Source organism: Lynx canadensis, chromosome B4 (assembly GCF_007474595.2).
Source record: "Lynx canadensis isolate LIC74 chromosome B4, mLynCan4.pri.v2, whole genome shotgun sequence".
Classification (NCBI taxonomy): domain Eukaryota; kingdom Metazoa; phylum Chordata; class Mammalia; order Carnivora; family Felidae; genus Lynx; species Lynx canadensis.
Genome location: NC_044309.1, coordinates 33,932,437 through 33,943,183, shown reverse-complemented (window position 1 = coordinate 33,943,183; position 10,747 = coordinate 33,932,437).

Genomic DNA, 10,747 nt, shown 5'->3' with positions numbered 1-10,747 from the left:
TGTAACCTAATCAAATCATGAGGAAACAAGCTGACAGACCCAAGTAAGGGTCATTCTAGGAAACCACAGGCCTGAATTCTTTAAAAATGTCAGTGTTACAAAGGACAATAAAAAGTCAACTCTAGAAACTAAAGAGACATTAAAACTAAATGAAAAACCACACCAAGACATTACTATACACCTATCAGAATGGCTAAAATAAAAAATAGTGATAACACTAAATGTGGGCAGGGACACAGGGAAACTGGATAACAAACACACTTGCTGGTGGGAATGTAAAATGGTAAAGAATTCTGGAAAACAATTTTGACAATTTCTTTAAAAATTAAACGTATATCATCATACCACTTATAAACTGCACTCCTGGGCATCTAAACCAGAAAAATAAAAATGTACTGTACATACAAAAAAACTTGTACACAGTTGTTAATAGCAGTTTATTTGTAAATAGAAAAAAAACCTAGAAATAATCCAGATATTCTTCAATATCACTTCAGATGAACTGTTAAATAAATTGTGGTACATTCATACCATGGAATGCTACTCAGCAATAAAAAGGAGCAAACTATTGATATACTCAATCTGGATAAATCTCTAGAGAATTATATTATGTGGAAAAAAAGAAAAACCAATTCCAAAAGGTTACATACTGTGTGACTCCAAATATATGACATTACAGAAATAACAAAATAAGAGAAAAGGAGAACAGATGAGTAATTGTCAGATGTTAAGGAGGGGGTGGGGCAGAAAGGAAGTAGGTATGGCTATAAAAGGGCAACATGAGGGGTTCTTGTGTTGTTGGAAATGTCCTGTATTGACATTGACTGCATTGGTGTCAATATCTTGGTTGTGTTGTGTGCTATAGTTTTACAGGATGGGAAAACTCGAATTTCTCTGCTGTATTTCTTACAACTGCATGTGATTCCACAATTATCTCAAAATAAAACATTTAATAATAAAAAGCCCAAATGAATGAGATTATGGCTTGGATTCTGTTGGAAAAAAGTTTATAAATCAGGAAATTGGCAAAGTTTAAATATTTACTGTATATGGTAGAAAGTTGTATTGTATTGATACTAAATTTCCAGAATTTGATGACTGCATTGGCGTTATGTAAGAACATTTCTTTGATCCTAGGAGATACATTGGGTTATTTAGGGCTGATGAATCTTGCTATCTGCAATTTCCTCTCAAATATTTTAACAAATAAAACAAAACTGACTTAAAATATATACATATGGGGCAGCTGGGTGGCTCAGTCGGTTAGGCATCTGACACTTGATCTTGGCTCAGGTCATGATCTCACAGTTAGTGGGTTCTAGACTCTCATCAGGCTCTGTGCTGATGGTGCAGAGCCTGTTTGAGATTCTGTCTCTCCTTTTCTCTGCCCCTTACCTGCTTGTGCTCCCCCCGCCAAAATACATAAATGAACTAAAAAAAAAACCCTTTCAAATATATACATATAGGGTGTGTGTATGTGTGCGTGCACATAAGAAGAGAAAAGCAATAAAGCAACTGTGCCAAGATGTTTATAATGAGTAAAGAGTATATGGGGTCATTGTAATATTTTTGTAACTTCTCTGTATGTTTAAATTTATTTTCCAAAATAAAATATTTAGTTTTAAAAAGTCCATTAAGGCAACAAATTGCCAGGGGATAGAGAATGGCTTAGGAAAGGTAACAGATGCAAGTCATAATCTGTTTTAGTTCTACTTTGAAATCTATGCCAGGAAATTGAAACTTAAGAGTTCTGTTTGATTTGACTTATCTCCACCATCTCCTTCTTAAGAGAATGTGTTTACCCAAAGGAATACTGTGAGAGAGATTCAATCTACACACATAAGAAGCAAATGTATAATTTATTTTTGGAACCAATGCAAAATGAAATAAAATTTAAAATTAAAAGCGTATCTTGATAAAATGCAGAGGAAAATAGGCAAGGGAAAGAGTTGTGAAGATGGAATAAGCAAACAAGTCACATGAAACCAGATGTGTTTGTGGAAAAATGAGCTTCGCAAATAAGTTCTAACATGCACTTTATTAGTCATTGATTTTACTTTTGTGTGTGTGTGTGTGTGTGTGTGTGTGCCTTTTGCTTAAAACATCACTTGCTGTTATTCCATGCAGGAAACTTTGCCCTTTTCCTAGAACAAAAATTAGCATCAGGTTAATTGTTCCTTACCTTGGACAAATAGCTCTTCTCTAAAATCCTTCCACAGTGAAAGAGAACTAGATAATCACCTAAAGTCAGTCAAGCATCTTCCTCTGTAACCAAGTTTTTAGGTAGAATTTTCAAATGAGGCAGTTAGGTGTGGCTTCTTGCCTCCCACTTCAAATTAAAAAGGAAAAGGAGGAGCAGGTTGGTGGCTCAGTCAGACCAACTCTTGGTTTCGGCTCAGATCATGATCTCACTGTGTGAGATGGAGCCCCTGTGGGGCTCTGTGCTGACAGTGCCAGAGTCTGCCTGGGATTCTCTCTCTCCCTCTCTCTCTCAGCCCCTCCCCTGCTCTCTTTCTGTCTCTCTCACACACAAAAATAAGCTTAAAAAAAAAAAAAAAAGGAAAAAGAACAAAATCCAGCTGAGGTTTTCAGTGACACCTTGCAAACTACAGAAAATGCTTCTCAGGGCCCAAACTTTGTTTTGTTTATTTATTTATTTTAAGGGAGCACAAGCAGGTGAGGGACAGAGAGGAGAGACAGAATCTCTGCCATCAGTGCAGAGCCTGACGTGGAGCTTGAACTCAGGAACAGTGAGATCATTACCTGAGCCAAGATCGAGTCAGAGACTTAACCAGCTCAGCCACCCAGGTGTCCCCAAACTTTTTTTTGAAACACCTATTACACAGTTTCAACTTAAACTCTTTCTTGCATGGTTTTGAGAAATGTGTCAACTGGGGCGCCTGGGTGGCGCAGTCGGTTAAGCGTCCGACTTCAGCCAGGTCACGATCTCACGGTCCGTGGGTTCGAGCCCCGCGTCGGGCTCTGGGCTGATGGCTCAGAGCCTGGAGCCTGTTTCCGATTCTGTGTCTCCCTCTCTCTCTGCCCCTCCCCCGTTCATGCTCTGTCTCTCTCTGTCCCAAAAATAAATAAATGTTGAAAAAAAAAATGTGTCAACCAATGCTTTCAAAGAACATCCTCTTATTAGATCTTTCCATTATAAGTTCTAATGAGGAATAATAGGAATACTTTCTATTTACCTTTGAGCTCTACTATTTACCACGTCTGTCCTCTTTTGCTGACTCCACAGAGCAGCAGCAGAACAAAGGAATAAGGACTTTATACCTGTGTGCCACATTTTCATCGAATATACAAGCCATCGACTCTAAATTACACAATTTCAGAAATTATATTACCAAAGACAGAATGTTGTTATGTATACTATGAAACGCCAGACGATTGTAAGACACATCCTAATTACAGGGATCGTAAAATTTCAACAATAAATAAATAAAATAAAAAGACACGTGTATTCACGAAATGTTAGGCAAACCGCACAGACAGCAAACATGGCACACATCCTCAAGCGCGAAAACGCCCAGGGGCTAGCAGGGTAGCTGGCGCTCCTGGGTGAGGGCGGAGCTTCATTCCTCTTCCCAGCGCGTAGGATCGCTGGAGCGCTCCGCCTTTCGCTGAGTTTCACTTTCCATTCAAGGGAAACGAAAGCTGGGCAGCCTCGGTGGGCGGGGCGTGAGCTGCAGAAGCTCTACCGCTCCGGGTTGAGCACCTGGCCAGTTGACGGTGCACGCCGCCAGGGCTGTGCGCTCCCTGCGCGTTTTCCTGCGGAGTGAGCTCAGCGCGGACAGGGATAGAGAAGCTATTTCTCAATTTCCCCTGGATCGAAATTCGCAGTGGAGGTTTGACGCTTCTGTGGAAATTGAGGCAAGTTTGGTGCTAATTTTGGAAGCTTTCTTTCCAGGAACGACATGTGAGGGGCTTTGCTGAGATGCCACATGGGCAATCAAGGAATTAATTTGGATTTAGCAAATGATAGTAATGGTGTATATTCATTTCATATATATATTGGACCAGTTCATTTTTTCAACCTGATATATTTAGACTTCTTGCATTTCGTGTTTAATTTCAAAAGAAATTACAAAAGTGTTGTAAGCTTGTAAAAAATTTGAAACAATGCAGGCAGATGTGTAAAGTAGAAACCGAAATTTCTCTTAATCCTCAACACAGTATCATTTTTGTGTATACTTTACAAGAAATTTTCATATAAAGCAGACTTTAAAATTGTTTTGTAATTTACCTTTTCCCACTTTGTTAAGTGATCTGTTGAGCATGATGGACATCTTTTAATGACAAGACATACAGATATGTTAATCTCATTAAAAACAATTGGTACGTAATAAGGCAAGTACATCATTTAAAATTTTTTTTAAAAATGCTTTATTTATTTTTGGACATAGTGCAAGTGGGGAGGGGCAGAGAGAGAGGGAGATACAGAATCCGAAGCAGGCTCCAGGCTCTGAGCTGTCAGCACAGAGCCCCACACGGGGCCCAAACCCACGAACTGTGTGAGATCATGAGCTGAGCTGAAGTTGGACGCTTAACCAACTGAGCCACCCAGGTGCTCCTTGTACATCATTTATTTAAACAATTCAGGAGCATTTAGGTTTTTTCCAGTTTTTACTGGTATAGATGATGTAGCAGTGAATATCATTTTATGTTCACATTCATGTGAATATACAAATATATTTGTAGAAAATTCCTAGAAGTGGAATTGCTAGGTCAGCGGGCATATATATTGAGAAATTTGAAAGATTTGTGCAAATCAGAGTATTTTAGTCTTAATCCCCCTCCAACCTTGCCTTCTTTTCCTGGAAGAAACTTAAATTTAGATATTTAAACATAAAACTTCATTCTAGGACTCTTGCAAATCTGGTTTCCAAGTGTTTGAAAATGCAAGCAATGGCTTTAACTACATGTTTTACAGCATTGAGATAGTTATACTTTGAAATTGTTTCAGAAAACAAGGCAAATTAACATATATATTTAAATACTGCACATACAAGTGCAATATTGATTTCAGAAGAACCCAGTGATTCATCACTTACATATAACACCCAGTGCTCACCCCAAAAAAGTGCCCTCCTTAATGCCCATCACCCATTTATCCCATCCCCCCACGTGCCTCCCCTCCAGCAACCCTCAGTTTGTTTTCTGTATTTAAGAGCCTGAGAAATTTAACAGAAGACCATGGGAGAGGGGAAGGAAAAAAGAAGTTAGAGAGGGAGAGAGCCAAACCATAAGAGACTCTTAAAAACTGAAAATAAACTGAGGGTTGATGGGGGGTGGGATGGAGGGGAGGGTGGGTGATGGGCATTGAGGAGGGCACCTGTTGAGATGAGCACTGGGTGTTGTATGGAACCAATTTGACAATAAATTTCATATAAAAAAATGAGTCTCTTATGGTTTGAACAAGGCAAATATTTAATTTTTTTAAATGTTCATTTATTTTGGGGGGGGGAGGGACAGAGAGATGGGGAGAGAAGGTGAAGCAGGCTCTGTACTGACAGCAGAGAGCCCGATGGGGGGCTCAAACTCAAGAACTGTGAGATCATGACCTGAGCCCAAACCAAGAGTTGGATGCTTAACTGACTGAGCCACCCAAGTGCCCCTGAACAAGGCATGTATTTTAAAAGATTTCTTTTTAGTGTTATGTGCAGAGTGAGGCAGGGTGGGGTGGGGGGAGGTGTTAAATCTAGATATTTAGGCCATCTAATGTGTTCATAGGAACAAAATGGGTAGGAAGGTAACAATGGGTATACAGTTCCATCTTGATTTATGGAGCACTATCAAAGAACTTAAAGTTTTGGGGCACCTGGGTGGCTCAGTTGGTTAAGCATCGGACTCTTGATTTTGGTTCAGGACATGATCTCACTGTTTGGTTTGTGAGTTCAAGTTCTGGGTTGGACTCTGCACTGACCTGCTTGGGATATTCTATGTGTTCCCCGCTCTTCCCCCCACCCATTCCTCTCTCTCTTTCACAAGTGTATGCGGGTGTGCTCTCTCTCAAATAAATGAACTTAAAAAAAGACTGTTTTGATTATCCTTTTTCACTATTAAAAATATATTGCACTTTTTGCACTTTTACACAATGATGGGCTTGCAAAGGGAAAAATGTTTAACATGTACACAGCTTTAAAGAAGTCCTAATGCCTTTAACATGGGCTGTGAGAGAGAGTAGCTCCAAGATTCCCTCTTATTTGGGATTTCATCTGGTGTGTTACAATTTGTGTACCTAGCACATTACCATTACTTGAGAAACATACAACAGATGGTTAAGGATGGGTTCTAAATTTATTGTTGCCGTGATGGATTGGATTGGGAAGACTTTGAGGTGGCTTGTATCATGTTCTAGGCATGTTAATTTTGTTCCTCTTGGGGCATTTAAAGAGAGAGTCAGTTTTCCTTGTGGAGAGTCTAGTTGTAGGGGAAGAGCCCAGTTAGAGACTGGGACCACCTAGGTTTCCTGCATCATATTTTTTGCTGTTTCTTAGAAGATTGATTGATTCTGTGGCTACAATGATGGTGTACTTAAGCCACCTGTTTCTGTCATTCACATCTACTTATTTTAAGGGTAAAAAATTTGGGAAAAGTTGGGAGCTAAGTTAATTTCTTTGAGACCAAAAACCATTAAGAAATAGCCTTTATTTTTTAGGGCAATTTTAGGTTCACAACAAAGTTGAGTGGGAAGTACAGAGTTCCCATATACCCATCCCCATGCCCTGTCCCTATCTCAACCATTATCAACATCTGGCACCAAAGTGGTGCATTTGCTGCAACTGATGAACCTACAGTGACACATCATTATCATTGAAAGTTCATATTTTATAATAGGGTTTATTCCTGGTGTACATTATATGAGTTTTGACAAATATATGACATGTATCTACCATTATAGTATTATACAGAATAATTTCACTAAAAATCCTCTGTCGGAGCCAGTTTTTTGAGTCAGGACTTAAGTTTGAAAATTCACCTTTCTTGGAACAAAACCATCCTTTTTTTTCTGCTGGGTACTTATCATTACCTGCTTAGCTCAACTGCATGTTCTGTGCCCACTCTGCCTTTCTCCATCCTTCTTAGTTAGGTTTCACTTTCCTTCCTTTTGTAGCCCCACCTACCTATTTCCCCTCTGTGATCAACTCTGAAGATTGCCCTTTTTGGGGTGTGGCCTGCCAGCCTGACCAAAGGATACTCTCCATTGGGTTTTACTGCCATATTTGGCTGACATAAGTAGTTTTGAGGTCTTGGCGGAGTACAGAACAATGTCTTTAAAAAATACAGCCTAGGGGCACCTGGGTGGCTCAGTCAGTTAAGTGTCTGACTTTGGCTCAGGTCATAATCTCACAGTTCGTGAGTTCAAGCCCCTCCTCAGGTTCTATGCTGACATCTCAGAGCCTGGAGCCTGCTTTGGATTCTGTGTCTCTCTCTGCTCCTCCCCACTCACACTCTGTCTCTCAAAAATAAATACATATTTGGGGCGCCTGGGTGGCGCAGTCGGTTAAGCGTCCGACTTCAGCCAGGTCACGCGGTCCGTGAGTTCGAGCCCCGCGTCGGGCTCTGGGCCGATGGCTCAGAGCCTGGAGCCTGTTTCCGATTCTGTGTCTCCCTCTCTCTCTGCCCCTCGCCCGTTCATGCTCTGTCTCTCTCTGTCCCAAAAATAAATAAACGTTGAAAAAAAAAAATTAAAAAAAAAAATAAATACATATTTGAAAAATTAAAAAAAAAATACATCCTGGTTCTTTTGTACTCTCTGTTTTATCAGATTTCCCTGAATTTGATCTTAAAATCCTATTTCTTGCTCATGAGATTGCCAACTGCCATCATTTCTCTTTCAGTTTAACCCTCCAGGCTGAGCCTCATGACTATTTATGAGACTGTTTTTATTTATTTATTTAATTTATTAAGAGACTATTAAGACTATTTGAGTATTGAGAATAAACACTAAGTAAAAGAACTTACTATCTGAGTCATTTAACATGAATTTATTAATGTATGCTGCTTATATATTTAGGTGTTTCCCAACTTCAGATTTTCTCCTTTCCTTCACATTTTGTAAAAGAATTAAGAAATTTGAACGCTTCTCATCCCTAATTCATTAATTTTTTGGATCTTGAAATAGGAACACTATTGCCGCCCAAGGATTCCCTTAAGAGATATTAAATCTATCCCCCAAATGAATTATTGCTTATTTTAAAATTAAAAAACATTTTTTTAATGTTTGTATTTATTTTTGAGACAGAGCTAGACAGAGCATTGAGCAGGGGAGGTGCAGAGAGAGGGAGACACAAAATCTGAAGCAGGCTCCAGTCTCCGAGCTGTCAGCACAGAGCCTGACACGGAGCTTGAATTCTCAACCATGAGATCGTGACCTGAGCTGAAGTCAGACGTTCATCTGACTGAGCCACCCAGGCACCCCGAATTATTGCTTATTTTAAAATTACATATTGACTAATTATAAGAAGTTTGGAAGTTAAGAGAAATAATTTAAAAAAAGGAAAAAATGTTTTGTAATTCCGCCAATAAGAGTTACTTTTTAACGACATTTTTGGTATATTTCATCCTAGTCTTTCCTCTCTCCCTCCGTCTCTTTCTGTAGTTAATTCATATTGAAAAAAAATTAGGTTTATACCATATGATATTTTTATAATTTCTTTTTTATTCAATGAAACGTTATAGTCATCTCCCCATCTCTATTAGTCTAAAATGATTTTAAAGTCACCATAGTATTTCATTTTATGAGTGGGTCATAATTTACTTTTATTGTTGAATTTCCTTTTTTTTTTTTTTTTTTTTTTGCCATTATAAATAGTGCCATAGCTCTTGAATTTGAAAGCATACTTTTATTTTTTGGCAGCTGACAACAACAAAAAATTCCACTTTGAGAAATAAAATAGTGTTTTTGTTTTTTGAAATGTTTGTTTATTTTGAGAGAGAGAGAACATGCGTGAGTGAACGGGGGGAGGGGCAAAGAGGAGAGAGAGAATCCCCATGCTAATAGCCTGGAGCCCCGTGTGGGACTCCATCCCACCAACTGTGAGACCATGACCTGAGCCAGAGCAAGAGTCTGAAGCTCTACTGACCGGGCTACCCAGGTGCCCCCAAAATCATCTAGTGTTAATTAAGGAGGAACAAAAAGATATTTAAAAGAATAGACAAAATGGTAATGGAATGATTTCACCAGAGTCTCCTAAATGCTGCACTTTTCCTCATCAGTATTTCACTTTACTTTTTTGTAAAGCATAAAGAAAACAAGCCATAAAAATGAATTTCTTATGTAGATCTTTGTATCTCTGATTATTTTTTCTTATTAACTTTTTATTATGTTTTATTTATTCTTGAGATAAAGTACATGACAGGGGAGGAGCAGAGAGAGAGGAACAGAGGTTCCAAAGCGGGCTCTGGGCCGACAGTAGCAAGCTTGATGTGGGACTCAAACTCACAAACTGTGAGATCGTGGCTTAAGCTGAAGTTGGATGCTCAACCTACTGAGCCACCCAGGTGCCCCAAGCTTTTATTTTAATTCCAGTATAGTTAACATACAGTGTTATATTAATTTCAGGTGTATGATATAGTGATTCAACAATTCCATACATTACCCACTGCTCATTACAGCAAGTGCACTCCTTAATCCCCATCACCTATTTCACCCATTTGTTATTTTCTTAATCAATATTAATTGGTACTCTTTCAGCTACAAGTGACAGGAAACCATTTCAAACTAATTTTAAAAACAGCAGAGGAGACCCTGAGTGGAGAAGTTTGGTGGGCAGGCAGCCTGAGGCTTGGTTGGATCCAGTTCTTAAGCTGTTGGCCTCAGGATTCTGTCTCAGTGTTTCTCCCATTACTTGGTTCTGTTTCCTGTCACTGACTCTTCTTTGGCTGATGGGTTTTCGTTTTTTTTGTTTTTTTGTTTGTAAGTGTTTATTTATTTTTGAGAGACAGAGCACAAGCAAGGGACTGACAAAGAGAGAGGGAGACACAGAACCTGAAGCAGGCTGCAGCACAGGGTCTGATGCAGGGCTCAAACTCATGGACCACGATATCATGACCTGAGCAGAACTCAGACACTTAACTGACTGAGCCACCCAGTTGCCCCTGAGTTTCCTTTCTGTGGTGGAAGGGATGGTCTGATTTATGTTCTTACAGCTTAAAGCGCCATCTAACAAGTTTATGATCAGCTCTGATTGCGTCACACGATCATTGCTAAAACAGCCACCAAGGACACTATGTGGTCAGACCTGGGTTATTTGAGCCAGGGAGTGGGTGTGAGGAGTTGGGAAGGGCTGTACTGAATCATCAGAGTATGAAAATGGAGATAGTTTTTGAAATGAAAAGGTGATTCTGCTACCCAAAGGAGGGTAAGTGGGCTGGCAGAAATGACAGATGTCCACTATGATCATTGTTAAGATTGTGATACATGTTGCCAAATTTGTGTTCAGGCTGTGTAGCAGCGTTTACTCCCAGTGGCAGAATGTGGAATGCTTGTGCAGTGGGGGTAAGTATGGAAAGTTGATTGGTGCTGCTATACCTGGACCAAGAGCTTTCTATCTTCTGTATCTCTACAAATAAGCACCATAAGGTTTTCACTAATGGATTTCTTAAATACAAATAAAGCAACCAGGAAATCATGCACCTTTAAGGAAACTAACACTGAGAACAATCTTCATGAAACTAACTGAAGGTTGTTGTCCTGCATTGAAACCTGTATGTCACTGGTCAACACTTGACATCC